Raw genomic sequence first — 16,279 nt, forward strand, 5'->3', positions numbered from 1 at the left:
TATCCAATAAATAAGTGGGCTAAAGACTTAAAGAGAAACATCTCTGAAGAGGAAAGGATGGCCAATAGACACATGAAGAAATGCTAAGCCTACCTAGCCATAAAAGAAATGCAAATCAAAACAAGATTAAGATACCACCTCACCCCACTGAGAATGGCAAAAATCAAGAACTCTAATAACAACAGATGCTAGAGGGCATGTGGACAGAAGGGAACCTTACTGCATTGTTGGTGGGAGTGTAAATTTGTTCAACCACTTTGGAAAATAGTATGGAGGTTCCTCAAAAGACTCCACATAGAGCTCCCCTATGACCCAGCAATCCCATTTGGGGCATTTACCCAAATGTTTACAAACAAGACCACACTAAAGCTACCAGCACAACTATGTTTATCGCAGCATTTTTTACTATAGCTAAGATATGGAACCAACCCAGATGCCCCTCAGTAGATGAATTAATCAAGAAAATGTGGTATATATACACAATGGCATTCTATGCCTCCATCAGAAAGAATGACATTGCACAATTTGTTAGGAAATGCAAAGTCTTGGATAAAAGTATGTTAAGTGAAGTAAGCCAAGCTCAAAGAAACATTGGTCCCATGGTTTCCCTTATTTGCAATATCTAGTATATATCTGAGTCAAGCAGAAAAGGTTAGATAAGATGATGTTAGGGAAATGAACCCTACGATATGTATTGAAATGTTTTTTTTTTTCATGTGATTGTTTCTAAGGCATTTATAAGATTATTTCTTTGTTGCTTTGTATGTCCCTCCCCCACAGTATAACCCCTGCTTTCACTGTATTTGATGTCGGTATATTTTTTGGAGAGGAAAAGGAAAAACAATCGTTTAAACAGAGATACAGTTGGACCCATTGCAACAATGAGATATACAAGTCATTATGTCGAAAAGGAACTTCACAGCTTTGGTTGGGGGGGGAGAATAGGATAGGGAGGACAGGGGGGTGGTCGATGGGAAGGGATGGGAAGGGGAAAAAAAGGAGGAGGCTACAATGATTGATAAGAAATGTACTCATTATCTCACCCATGTAATTGTAAACCCTCTGTACAATATTTTCACAATAAAAAAAAAAAAAAACTTGGCCAATCAACTTCAACAATTCATCCATAAGATCATACACCGAGATCGAACAGGATCAATTTCAGGGATGCAAAGATGGTTCAATATATGCAAATCAACTAATGTAATCTATCACACAAAAAACAGCAAGGATAAGATCCACATGGCTATTTCAATAGACGCAGAAATAGCATTTAACAAGATCCAATACTCCTTTATAATGAAGGCTCTGGAAAGACTACAAATCCAGGGAACATTCCTCAATACAATAAAGGCTGTATATAATAAATCTACAGCCAGAATTATACTTAATGCTGAAAAACTAAAGCCTTTTTCTCTTAACTTAGGAATGAGACAAAGATGGCCACTCTCTCCATTTCTCTTCACTTTAGTATTAGAATGCCTAGCTACAGCAATGAGACAAGATGCAATCATAAAAGGGATCCAAATAGGAAAGAAGAAGTAAAACATGACATGATCTTGTATTTAAAGAATCCCATGGACTCCAATCCCAAATTACTCAAGCTGATTTGAAACTTTGACAAACTAGCAGGGTACATACTTAACCCTCAATAATCAATGGCTTTTCTGTATGCCAACAATGAGAAGCGTAGGGCTAAAATCAGGAAAGAAACTCGTTTGTAATATCCCTACACACAAGAAATGACTAGGAATTAATTAAAGAAGTGAAGGACCTCTATGATGAAAACTAAAAACCTGAAAAAGGATTCAAAGCAGAACTTAGAAAGTGGATAAACCTCCCATGCTCCGATATTGGAAGGATCACCATCTTGAAAAAGGCAATACTTCCCAAGGCTATTTACAAATTCATTGTGATACCTATCAATATTCCAACCTCGTTCTTCAAGGATATAGAAGAAGCAATCCAAATATTCATATGGAACAATAAAAGACCCCGAATAGCACAAACGATCCTGAACAGAAAGAACAGTGCTGGAGGAATATCAATACCAAATTTCAAACTCTACTACAAAGCCATAATATCAAAGCAGCTTGGTACTGGCACAAGAAATGACCTGAGGAACAATGGAATCGAATTGAAAACTCAGAAACCAACTCACAAACCTATAGCCACCTAAACTTCGATAAGTTAGCTAAAAAAATAGAATGGAAGAAAGACACCCTCTTAAGTAAATGGTGCTGGCAAAATTGGTTAATCAACTACAGAAAACTAAAGCTATGTTCTTATATATCACCCTGCATCAGAATCAACTCCAAATGGATCAAAGAACTCGAAGTCAAAGCAGACACCCTGAAAACATTACAGGATGGAATAGGAGAAACCCTAGGTCTCCTTAGCACAAGGTGAAATTTTCATAATAGAGACCCAGAAATACAACAAATCAAAGAAAGGTTGGACAAATGGGATCCCATGAAATTGCAGAGCTTCTGCGTGGCAAAGGACATAGCTAGCAAGGTCAATAGAAAGCCCAGGGATTGGGAGAATATCTTCACTAGCCATACAATGGACAAGGGTATCATATCTAAAATATACTTGGAACTCAAAACCTGCATCTCCCCACAACAAATGCTCAAAGAAACAACTTCCTGATAAATAAGTTGGCCAAAGACTTAAAGAGAAACTTCTCTGAAGAGGAAATAAGAATGCCAATAGACACAGGAAGAAATGCTCAAATTCTCTAGCCATAAAAGAAATACAAATCCAAACAACATTGAGATTCTACCTCACCACAGTTAGAATGGCTATAATCAAGAACTCTAATAACAACAGATTCTGGAGGGGATGTGGATATAAAGGAACCCTACTACATTGTTGGTGGGAGTGTAAATTGGTTCAACCACTTTGGAAACTAGTACAGAGGCTCCTCAAAAGACTCCACATAGAGCTCCTCTATGACCCAGCAATCCCACTGTCGAGCATTTACCTGAATGATCACATACAAGACAATACTAAAGGTACCAGCACAACTATGTTTTTTGCAGCATTAATTACCATAGCTAAGACATGGAACAAAACCACATGCCTCTCAGTAGATGAATAGAACAAGAAAATGTGGTATATATACACAATGGAAGTCTATGCCTCCATCAGAAAGAATGACATTGCCCCATTTGTTTAGGAAATGGAAAGACTTGGAAAAAATTATATCAATTGAAGTAAACCAGGCCCAAAGAAACATATGTCCCATAGTTTCCCTTATTTGCAATAACTAGTATAGGTCTTGGACAAGTAGAAAAGATCAAAAGCTATGTACATATGACAAGATAAGATGATGTTAAGCAAAATGAACTCCAGGATAGGGACAAAAGTGGTTTTTTCTTTCTTCCTATTGTTTCTAACATATTTATAAGCTATCATGTGATTTTTTTGTTGCTTTCTGTGTTCCTCCCCCACACTATAACCCCTTTTTTCACTGTATTTGACCTTGGTATAATTCACGGAGGGGAAGGGTAAAAACAAAATGTTTAAATAGGGATGTAGGTTGACCCTTTGCAGTAATGAGATGTAGAACACTATGGTGAAAAGCAAACGTTACAATTTATGGGGCGTTGGGAGTAGAGGGGTATAGTTGTGGAGATGGTAGGAAAGGGATGATAGGGGAAAAACAAAGGAGGAGGCAAAAATACTTGATAAGAAATGTGTTCATTACCTTCCTCATGTGACTGTTACCCCTCTGACCAGTATTTTCACAATTAAAAAAACCTATTTAAAAAATTCAAAATCTCCTTGTTACTGATTATAATAATAGGTCAAGGTGGACTACTTGCTTGAAAACCTAAGATTATCTGAGCACAACTGTCCCATACCTGTGGATCACTCAAGGCTAAGTACTTAGGAGGCTGGGATCTGAAGATTTCAGTTCAAAGCCAAGCCAGACAGGGAAGTGTATGTGACACTTATCTCCAGTTAAGCACTAAAAAGCCAGAAGTGGAGCTGTGACTCCTATGGAAAAGTGCTAGCCTAGAGAAAGAATAAAATTAAAGGAAGTACCCAGGCCCTCAGTTCAATCCCCATGACAGGCACACACAATAAACTTAGTCTTGCTTGAGATAATCATTCCTAGGTGTCATAAATGTTCTGATTCTATTTAGTTTATTGTTTATCTATTTTCAGACTGAATCTCTGATTCAGGTTATGTATGGTTCATTGAAGAGAGGCAGTTAAGGTCTACCTTATCATAATTCATTAGTTAGGCAGATGTAGCTGGAGTTTTAATTTTTTTGTTGTTGGTCGAGGGGCCTGAACTCAGGGCCTGGGTGCTTTTCCTCAGCTCTTCAGCTGTAGACTAGCGCTCTACCACTTACTTGGATCACAGTGCCACTTCCGGCTTTTTCTGTTTATGGGTTGTGAGGAATCGACCCAAGGCCTCATGAATGCAAGACAAGCACTCTACCACTGAGCCACCTTCCCTGCCCCCAGCACTTTAGTCTTCTACAGGCTTGCATCTGCTCCACTTGATTAGATTCCTATGTGTGTGTGAACTGTGTGGTGGGAATGAAAGCTAATCAGAACTTGTCCATGATATTGCATTACTGTGGTCAATCTGGAAAGCACTTCAACATAGGGTAATGTGTGTCTTTTAGCTGCATCCTTTTTGAAGCAGATCCAATTTACCAATCCTGTCAGAGAACCAGTGGTTTTGGTTTTGGGGGAAGGGAAATTGGGGGCAGAGTGTGACATTCTGAGGTTTTGGAATTTTCCAGAATGTCTAGGACAAAGGGTGAAAGTTGACAAGTTTTCTCCATCAAAGCCACATGTTCAGTGATTGATTTTGTTTGAAATTCTGATAGAGTGACCCATAGGCATTACCAAAGTGGGAATGTCCATTTGTTTCGCTGTCTTCTTTTGAAGTTTTTGTTATTATTGAGTAGGTATAGAAAAAGCTTACAGTTCCCTAAATCAGACTGTGAGTACAATGATTGTTGACAATGTCACAGCATCCTAATTTCTCGCCCAGAGTTGGTTATTTCTGACTAGAATGACATGATCTCTGTATAAAAAAGCAATAATAATCTTAAGGGATGTAGATGAATGAATAACTCTGTATTTGATGTAGCTTACCATTTTTTCCTAATCTATGCTACTCCATTTTCCCCTAAATGACTTCATTCCCTTTCAATTAGGGAAATAGATGGACAAACTTTAAGCTTGAGTTTTTGAATTGCTGGCATGCATTAACCAGGCCTCATTTCCCCCTAGTCTATCATGCCTCAGTACGGCATCCTCAGTCTATTGCAATCAAGACCAAACAACTAATGCAAATCAAAACATCATTGAGATACCACTTCACCCCAGTTAGAATGGCTACAATCAAGAACTCTAATGACAACAGATGCTAGAGGGAATGTGGACAGAAGGAAACCTTACTGCATTATTGGTGGAACTGTCAACTTGTTCAACCACTTTGGAAAGCAGTATGGAGGTTCCTCAAAAGACTCCACATAGAGGTCCCCTATGACCCAGCAATCCCACTTTGGGGCATTAACCCAAATGTTCACAAACAAGACCACACTAAAGCTACCAGCACAACTATGTTTATTGCAGCATTATTTACCATAGCTAACATATGGAACCAACCTAGATACCACTTAGTAGATGAATGGATCGAGAAAATTTGGTATATATACACAATGGAATTCTATGCATCCACCAGAAAAAATGACATTACCCATTTGTTAGGAAATTGAAAGATTTGGAAAAAATTATATTAATAGAAGTAAGCCAGGCCAAAGAAACATATGTCCCTGGTTTCCCTTATTTGCAATAATCAGTATTTGCCTGAGCCAAGCAGAAAAGGTCAGATAAGTTGATGTCAGGGAAATGAACCCTAAGATATGTACTCAAATGTTTTTTTTCTTTCATGTGATTGTTTCTAAGGCATTTATAAGATTATTTCTTTGTTGCTTTGTATGCTCCTCCCCCTTGCTATAACCCCTGCTTTCACTGTATTTGATGTTGGTATAATTTGTGGAGGGAAGGGGGAAAAACAAATCGTTTATATAGGGATACAGGTGGACCAATTGCAACAATGAGAGGTACAATTCATTATGTCCAAAACGAACTTTACAACTTTGGTGGGGGGGGGGGGGATTGGGGGATCGGGTGGAGGATAGGAAGGGATGGGAAGGGAAAACAACAGAGGAGGCTACAATGCTTGATAAGAAATGTACTCATTATCTTGCCCATGTAATTGTAACCACTCTGTACAGTTTTTTCACAATAAAAAAAAGACCAGACTGCACTGGGTGAGCAGTACCATCCTCCCAGAGTGTATGTGGTAGAGGTGGCCTCATGGGCCAAGATTGCCCCAACCATATGCAATTAGTGATAGCTAGAGTAGATCTCAGATTCTCTGGTGGTAGATTACTTTCCCAGGTACTGAGGTGATTACAGAGCTCTGCCAGAGGCTGTTCTGGCTATGGGGTCATGTCACAATTCTGGTGCTATCACCTGGGCCACACTAAGCTGTGGGACAATATCACCATCTTGCTTCCCTGTCCTACCCATGAAAAGTGCGTAGGAGAACAAGGATGAGTCACAGCTGCATAGAAAGTTTTGTCAGGTAAGCCACAATCTTTGCACCGGTGGCAGACACCTGTAATCCTACCTACTTACGAGGCGGAGATCAGAGGATTATGGTTGAAAGCCAGCCCAGGCAGAAAAGTCTGTGAGTCTTTTATCTCCACAAAAACATAAGAAAACTGGTGATGGAACTGTGGCTCAAGTGTTAAAGAGCTAGCCTTCACCTGAAGGATTCAGGGTCAGAGCCCAGGCCTAGAGTTCAAACCACATAACCAACAACAAAAAAGCCACAGGGCATTTTTAGTGAATACTGCCATGCACTCAGGCTTAATATCCCATCCAGAAAGCCCAAACAGTCATATGGATACACTGAGGCCTCACTCTAGCTTGTGCTGTTGTAGACCAATGCACACTGGATTCCTAGAGCAACCTAAGTTTCATACTGATTCCATCTTGAGCACAGTCCTTCTAGGGCAATGGTCCCTGAGATGATTCACTGCCCAACAAGACTGGGACTGAGCCAGGTGTTAACAGAGTCACACAGAAATAGTGATTTTACAAGGCTAAGCATGAAGACAGGTGTCAGCCTACTCCACTCATGGTGGAAACTGATGCAAATGGCATTTGGTTCTGCCTCAGCGACCTTCCAACACCTCCTGAAAGATTCCAATGGAAGCTTGGGTGCCAGAACCAAAGAGTGCCTCTAGTTAATTCTGGATGATTGGTCCAACCATGACATGCCTGACACAGGGTTCAAAGAAAAACCCTGGCCCACTCTTATGCTCTCTTCACTAGGAGGTTGTACCTCATACCTGCTGTCGTTCACAAGATTGGAGGAGGGAAGTTGTGGCACTGTCTTCCTTGTCTGTCCTAAACCAGTTCCAGAGGCACAATCTAAAGGTCTGGACACAAGAGTAGAGAGTATAACCACTTCCCCAGCACTGGTCTCAGTGTATGGGGATGGTGCTGAGATTTAACTTTAATTCTCTCCCTCCCTGCAATGTTGGAGGGTTTCTGTCCATAATGAGCTACTAATGCTGTTGTATGGGAGGAACATGGAGATGGCTTCTTCCACCATTTCTCATTCATCCTTTCCTGTTGTTTTGTTCTAATAGAGAATAATCTCCGGTCCACACCACTTGACTCTCATATGTTCTTTGTTGGGTGGTGCAATCTTTATATTCTCTCTTTGTCAGCTGCCATCTTGCTCTGCTTCTGGGGAATCCTCTTGAATGATGACATTCACTGAGTCAGCTTAGTGTGCCTCTACTACATGACATGAATTGTATTTCTTTGTTTTCTTTTTTTGCTAGTTGTGGGGCCTGAACTCTGGGCCTGGTTGCTGTCTCTCAGCTCTTCAGCTCAAGGATAGCGCTCTACCACTTGAGCCACAGCACCAATTCCATCTTTTTCTGATTATGTGTGCTGAAGAATAAAACCCAGGACCTCATACAAGGCAAGCATTTTACCAGTGAGCCTCCTTCTTTGTTTTCTTTACTTTGCTCAGAAGGGAAGATTTACTTCTTTGCAGAAGCGTGCCTCATCGGCAAAAGTGTGGCAAGTGAGCACAGTCACAAGGCAGCCTGCTTTCCTATTTACTCCTAACACAGCAGGCCCTGCATCCCTGCTGATATTGGTTGAACTCAGGTAGACAATCTGCTCTCAAACTGAATTGTGTTTCTTGAGAGTTTCTTCATATGCAAATTTTATTCTTTCCTTGCTCCTCTCTTCTTCTCTCACCATCATAGAAACTCCTCTGGGTTCACGAATTTTATTCTGACAGAGACCTTGTGCAAGAACTCAGGAGATAATTCCCTTCCCACATCATGGATTCAGTATGTTTATAGCCTACTGATTAAGTCTGACTGCAGAGACTTGGGGCACTGTTCATACAATGCCACACTGCATTGGTTTCTGAGGCATATTTTTGACATGACCATGTCAGAAGAGAGTTACAATATCTATAATGCTGTGTATGCCATGGCCCATGCCCTCCACCAGATATTTCTTCATCACATGGAAGAGCCACAAGTGGACAATGCACAACCAAGGGCATTTCTCTCTTCACAGGTTTATGACATTGCTTTTGGGTGATCTGTTCTAGGCATGTAGACTTTCTATTGAAGGTTTCATAGCAGATAGTACTAAGTCATCCGGCTCCATTTTGGGAAATACAAGAGACACTGGGCCTATTGTGCTGACCATGAAATGACTGTAGAGCTATGAAGACAATCTCTTGAGGATCGCTGCATCCGTGACAAGGAAGTATCTGCACAAAGTATCTGCACAGAGATAGAAATGTCTGGAAACCCAACAGATTATTCCATTTACAATGACTCAAAGAAAAGAGTGCTCACTGTTCTGTAGGTGCTTATGTAATGGCTGTTTTTGTTGGACAACTATGTATTCAACACAGGGGAGTTGATGAATTTTACTACAATAAAATTTCAAGGCGAACCAAAACAGCCTAAGTAAATAAAGTAAATGGGTGTTAGAATGCCATGTCAAATGTCTACATCAAACTTTATGAAGTCTCTGATCACTTGCCCACTAGAGAAAAGGAAACTTCAAATCCAATAACTTTTTGCCCTTTATTAAGTATAAACTTACAATTTGGGGCTAATAATTAATAGGTAGTTGCCCTTATACATTCATCATACTCCAATAGTAAAGGAAGTTAGTGTTAAGTCATTTCTAAGCAAAGAGGCTAAGGTACAAGGGAACTGTTGCTGGATTCTCAGCAAGATAAAATGACTGTTTACCTTGTCAAAGAGGACAATGTACCAGAATGATTCTGATCTCATGTCTTTTGCCCATAAACAGTGAGCCCAATGCAAACACAGTTGTAACAGTTTGTGTTTAAACAGTCACAAGTTACATTAAAATTGCTCACACTTAGCTGAGTTCCAGTGCCTTAGGCCTGTAAACTTAGCTCCTCAGAGAGCTGATATATGAGGTTCATGGTTCCAAACCATCCTGGGAAGGAAAGTTCATGAGTCTTTTATCTCCAGTACCAACAAAAGTCAGAATGTATACGTGGTTAAAGTGGCAGAGCACTCACTTTACACAAAAACAATGCTCAGAAACAACACCCAGACCCTGGCTTCAACTATCAGAACCAGCACCAAAAAAACAAAACCCATAAGAACATCAGCTCATTTTCATTTCTTTAGGTGGCCAAGATGGAAATTCACTGTGAAGTACAGAAAGGTGAAGCATATGAAATTAAAAGAACAACACAGAAGACAGAGATCATAGCTTGGCAAAAATAGGAAATTCTGAATAGTATCATTGATGCTGGTATTGTTTTGTCAGTCTCAGGACTTGAACTCTGGGCCTGGGTGCTGTCCCTGAGCTCTTCAGCTGAAGGAGAGTGCTCTACTACTTAAGCCATAGCACCAATTCTGGTTTTATGGTGATTATTTGGAGATAATAGTTTCAGAGACTTTCCTGCCTGGACTGGCACTGAATCACAATCCTCAGATCTCAGCCTGTGAGTAGCTAGGATTACAGGCGAAAGCCACGAGTATCCCACCATTGATGCTGTTTTGATAACTGAGGTCCAGGCCTTTAATACTGTTGCAATAGTTCCTTTTAAGTACTCAGAAAGAGTTTAAAATAATACATGTATTGTAGTTAGGGGAAGACTTCAACAGGAAACAGAGCCAGTACAGTGTAGGTAGAAAAAAAACATTGGTTACCCATTCTGCTAACCAAACACAACTAAGGAGGTATAAAACTTGGTGAACTGTGAACACAAGTGTGAAATAATTTTTACTGGCTACCCAAGGCAATTATGTTTTTATGTTTTAAGAGGTGATATTTCCAAGGCTTTTAATTTACATCATTACTTACTACGTAGAGCTGCATCTGCCGTTAGACACAACTAAGGGGTAAAGAACCAAAGATCTTTTCAAGCTTGGAGCCCAAGGAAAGCTCAGCCTCAATCCTCAGGACTGACATACCAGGAGCTGGCCATTGCCAGCCTCTGTCTCAGAGGATAGAAGCGTGGAACCTATACCTCTCCAGGAGACACTCAAGTAAAGGAGAGAAAGGATGGGCTCATCATTGACTTCCATAGGACCTTGGTAAAATCAATTCCCAGAGCTCATAATGAGTCAATTTGTGCATCATATCGGTCCAAATCTCTAAGGACACCCAAATAGAAATGGAAGAAGAAGAGAAAAGAGAGCAACAGAAACACTAGATTTTTGAGGGGAATCTCTTTAGCCATGCTGGCAAAAGATAGTGTGTCCTTTCTTCCACTGCTTTATTTTCTACTTACATTTTTCAGATCCAGTGGTGTTCAATCACCTCTTAAGTGGACTAAATTACACATCATAAATGTGTTACTGTTTTACAATGAAATATGACAAAATAAACAAGACACAAGAAACAAAGCTTGGCTTCTTAATTTGTTATATAGTTTCTAAATGACTCTATATCCTGGCCGCATATATGGTGTATAAGCATGCACATCTAAGGGAAACTAAGAGGAGGGCAAAGAACTATAGGAAAATGGGTGAAAAAATACAGCAGAGGGGCCCATCAGCGGCATTGGTCATTGATGAAAGTGAACTAAGCAACTCAAGGCTGGTGATGGGAGGGAGGGAAAGAGAGAGAAAGAGGAAACAGCTGATACTGAGCAAAAGGAAAGAAATGTACATATCACCCGATTTGGGAGAAACCATTTTATTGTTAAACTCTGCAGAGTTCATAAGCTTTGTAGATGAAGACAATGACAAGATGCATTGTGAAGGTTAAAATGTGTTAGTGACTTTAGCTAAGTATCACTATGCCACAATACTGTGAAATTTATGTAATTACTCTCAATAAAGAAAAAGTGTTACTGTTTTAAAGTACTCACTAAAACATTGAGTCATATGTATTAACTTTTCACATTCTTTTGGAAGTCTATTAGTAAATTCATTATTAATTTCAATATTATAAACGCAATTTTTTCAAGTCAGACACCAATGGCTACTTTAGAAGGCTTGGATCTGAAGATCACAATTCAAAATTAGCCTGGACAACAAAGTGTATGAGACTCCATCTTTAACTTACAAGTAAGAATACAGGACGCGTGGTATTTCTCAAATGGTAAAATGCCACTTGTGAATTACAAAGCCAAGAAAGGGAGTTTGGGTCCTGATTTCCATGGCTGGCACACACATACACACACACACACACACACACACACACACACACACACACACACACACACACGATTTTTTCCATAAATTAATTTTTTCCCTTATCTTCTCACCAACCAACTCTGAAAACCATCAATCCTGTCTTTAATTTTTTTTAAAGCAAGTGATGTCTTTTCTCACAATGGTCTGTGGATGCCACTGTGGGCAGTGCCAATGATGCCAAGGGCTCAGCAGATACCAGGAAATAAAAAGGGGGAGAGCAAAAAATACCCAATATATTAAATAAAAACCAATCAAAGGAGGGACATGAAGGGTGGGAAGATGGGAGGGCAGGGATGGGAAGGGGATAAAAAGGAGGAGGCAAAAATGCTTGATAAGAAATGTACTCATTACCTTGCTCATGTAATTGCAACTCCTCTGTACGGTATTTTCACAATAAAAAAAAACATAAATTTTTTTAAAAAAGAAAACCAACCAAATCTGCCTGAGCAGGAAAAAAATGAAAAGAGATGCCCATACATTGCAGGTGAATCATCTCAACCTGGAGAGGGGCCAGAATAGCAGGAATAGGCTATGGATCCCACCCGTGCTCCCTAGACTTGCTGCTCAGATCTGCCTCGAGTTGGTGTTGCTGAACAAACCCTCAGACATGAACAAGGCCCTAGCCACATGCAGCCCCTCGTGCTCAAGGCCAAGGTCTCCTTCCTATGATGCTCACTGCCCCATGCCCCAGGGCATGCTGGGAGTATCCTTCCCCTTCCAGAACAGGATCCTGAGCCCCATCTTCCCCAGAGGCGCCAAACCATGTGCAGGGGCTAAGCAGCTCAGACATGCTGCTTGTCATGTCTGGAGACCGCTTGATGCACCCCGTGGGGCCTGCACCCTAGGTCGGTTGACCTGGTATGGGTGGATCTGGAAACTCCCAGAGGCAGAAGCCGCACTCCTGCACTAACAGGTGGTGAACAGCTCATGGACCAACCAGACTGGGTACTGTGATCTGGAAGTCTCTGCGTATGTTCCCAGGAGGTTCTGGCAATGTACTGGTAGCTTCCACCAGCCAAAGGGATAGAAGGTAGAAATTTTCTAACTGGCTTTGAGACCATCCAAAGCTAAGAATATTGCCTTGAGTTTTATGGTTTTCTTATTTTTCTTCTCTTATTTTGCCACTTCTTGCCAAAATTAACTCATCCAAACTCATATTTGCCTTCTTTCCCCATCCCCCCAGGATTCTTTTGATAAAACAATCATGCAGTGTGTGTTCAGATTTTCTATTTTCTTATAGATATAGGTCAGATAGATAATGTGCAGTTTGCTCTACATACATATTTTCCCATTGTGGTTTCCTTTAAGGGACAAAGAAAAAAAGTAGAAATTACATTTATATTTTCCTGGCTTTGGTTAGATATTTACTTCAATGTAAAACCTAATTTACGTTACTCGATCCTTTTTTTTTTTTTTTTTTTTGGTCGGTCATAGGGCTTGAACTCTGAGCCTAGGCTCTGTCCCTCAGTTCTTCAGCTCAAGGCAAGCAATCTACCACGTGAGCCACAGCACCACTCTTAGTTTTCTGAGTGGTTTATTGGAGATAAGAGTCTCAGGAAGTTTTTTGAAACAGCTAGCTTTGAACTGTGATCCTCAAATCTCTGCCTCCTGAGTACCTAGGATTATGGGTTTGAGCCACGGGCTCTCAGCTATAGCTCAATTCTTTTATTATTATTATTATTGCTCAATTCTTTACACACCAAAATGCCAATATATGAGTGTTTTTAACTAAAAGTTGCTTTCCTTCAAATATTACCTGAAGAAAGTTACAAGAGTGATATGTAAAGTGATGCAATCAGCTGCATTTTGAAAACACCAAGAGATGGTCTGAGATCCCTCAAGTTTGTTAAGTTTGGACTCTTCATGCAATGTCAGTCTACATGTGATTCTCCTGTTCTCCCTGCTTTAAAACCAAATGGGAAATACCAATTTACAACCAGTTTGTCTAAGGATTACTACTTTACATCTTTAAAAATGTCATTTTGAGATCAAATGTTTTCAAAGAGTTAATTAAACATGTAATTTTTAAAAACTCATTAAGGAATCCAGGTGCCAGTGATTCACACCTGTAATCCTAGCTACTCAGGAGGTTGAGATCTGAGGATCAGGGTACAAAGCCAGCCCAGGCATGAAACTTCATACAACACTTATCTCCAATTAACCACCAGAAAACCAAAAGCAGTGCTGTGGCTCAAGGGATAGAGCATTCTCCTTGAGCTGAAAACTGAGGGACAGCACCTAGACCCAGAGTTCAAATCTCATGACCAAGGGAAGATAATAAATGAAAGTCTTGAGAAAGGGAATTGATGAAACAAATTGGTTTCATTTGGATACAAAATGATTTCAGAAGCAAAAACAGTCTTCATTTTTTTTTTGGTGTGTTGTGGGGCTTGAACTCTGGGCCTTGGCACTGTCCCTCAGCTCTTCAGCTCAAGGCTAGCACTCTACCACTTCAGTCACAGCACCACTTCCCATATTCAATTTGTTATACCCACAAAATGTTCAAGTAAGTAGCAGAGGAGTACATCTTAAGTTTCATAAAATATAACTCATTATAAAATAATTAGCAATAAATAAGTTGATTGATTATTCAGAAAATTAATAATAACAGACACTAATGGAGATATGGCCAAAAGGAATATTATAACTCCTTTGGTAACATAATACGACAAAAGATATAATATTACATGCATATTACACACACACAAATATTGGTGTTTGTTATGTCTATGTTTACATATGGTGAGTGTTTATCATGATACTACTTAGAAGCTGAGTTGCAGAACCAGGCTCTGTTCCAATCAACACATGAATGGAAAAAGTAAATTGAATCACACAGACACAAGGAGTCTTGAGCATGCAATTATATGTTTGAGTCAGGAATATGGGTGGAAGTGGAGAACATCGTGTTCAGTTAATCACCCTGGCAAATGCAGCAGTGGTATATACTGGACACCGTGTGAACAATGAAGCATACAACCTTTCGGTGGGGCAGGGAGGGAAAAACTGGGTAACATTTTAAAAACAGAAATGTACTCACTACCTGATTTACATAATGGTAACTCTTCTGTACAACACATTTACAATACACACAGACAAACAAACAGACATACCAGAAAGAAAGCACACCCATAGAGGCAACAGAGATCCCCAAGTTTTCTCTTATTTTTGAAATGTAGGGAGAAGAAGGCATAGAGTACTAGAGTAGATATCAATGATAATGAAGTAGAAATTGTTAGCTTCTCCAGCAAGGAAACCTGATACACGGTTCAGGCAGAAAAGGCAAACTGGCCACCCTCAGGAGATGGAAGCCCCTGGAGAAGACAGAGGAAAAGGAATAAGAAGAAAATAAAAAGAGAGAGAAGGGGACCACAGCAGATGTGGAAGTGACCACAGAGTCTGGGGAACTTATCACTGTCCTACAGAGGTGTGACCAGGATGGTCCAGGAAGTGACCTCCGTGGATGAGGAAGTGACCTCAGATTGTGGGGTCCTTTGCTGACTCCAAGTCAGGTGATTAACAGGTGACTACTGGTTTCAGGCAAGTGAAGAAGAAGTGGGGAGGGCCTGTACTCTTGGGCAGACTGAACATAAATAGTTCGAGTAATAGATGAGGAGAATGGGATAAAAGTTTGTCCTCTGAGCCAGGCACAGCTGGCTCATACCGATAATCCTGGGTACAGAAGCAACAAAGATTTCTACCTCCAAACCCAAGTCAGGCTAGGACCAGCACTGATGCTCTTGCAAGTTCTTGCCGGCTACCATCACCAAATAGCATTTGCATCCTTACTTTTCCAACTTACATTTGCCAAGCCCTTCCTCATAAATATATGCAGCCAGTTCACAGAACCAGCCACCATGGTGAACTCTGTGCAGAGCAGGACACTATGCTGTGACCTTGGTTTCACTTCTAGTATGAGAAACTAGTAGAGAAGACAGGTAGGGAGACATGGACAGAGCTGGCACCATACAGCTGTCCAAGTGGGAAAAAGAATTCCCGGAGCACTCAGGACATGATGTGGACACAGCAGAGCAAGACCCATCCATACACCCACAGCTACCAGGATCCTCAGTGTGCAGGCCTGCTATGTTCCCAGATAGTCATAGATCATAGAACACCTCTGTCTAACAATGGACTGTCCATATATTGATAAGTGCAGTCTGATGGTCAACAACATGCAAGCACTGAAGAAGTTCAAGATTCAGAGTGCCAATGTCTAATTGGATAAATGCATTGAACTTAAAGTATTGATCTGTAATGGTAGGATTCCAGGACACTGTTGGTAACACCTGCAACAGTAAATAAATATATTGAGCTCTTCTGGATTCTTGTGCATGTGCAGTTGGTATAAAAACCTGAATGGGTCATTTCACCAAACTTCGGTGTCTCCCTTTTCCCTAGGTTGTGAGCCTGCCCATCCTCATCTTTGACGGTGCTCCAATAACTCTGACTGAGCCTTTGCCTGCCATGGTGCTCTATGATCATTTGACCTTCACATG

General features: G+C 40.5%; 1 non-coding gene across 1 annotated transcript; it reads left to right on the forward strand.

The window, feature by feature from the left end:
* The first annotated feature begins 11,896 nt into the window (after nucleotides 1-11,896).
* Nucleotides 11,897-11,982, forward strand: LOC122119998. The gene has a single exon (XR_006149620.1). It is a non-coding gene; the product is annotated as a small nucleolar RNA SNORD35 (small nucleolar RNA).
* The last annotated feature ends 4,297 nt before the right edge of the window (nucleotides 11,983-16,279 follow it).

Source organism: Dipodomys spectabilis, unplaced genomic scaffold, assembly GCF_019054845.1.
Source record: "Dipodomys spectabilis isolate Male_0828 unplaced genomic scaffold, ASM1905484v1 ptg000173l, whole genome shotgun sequence".
Taxonomy (NCBI): Eukaryota; Metazoa; Chordata; class Mammalia; order Rodentia; family Heteromyidae; genus Dipodomys; species Dipodomys spectabilis.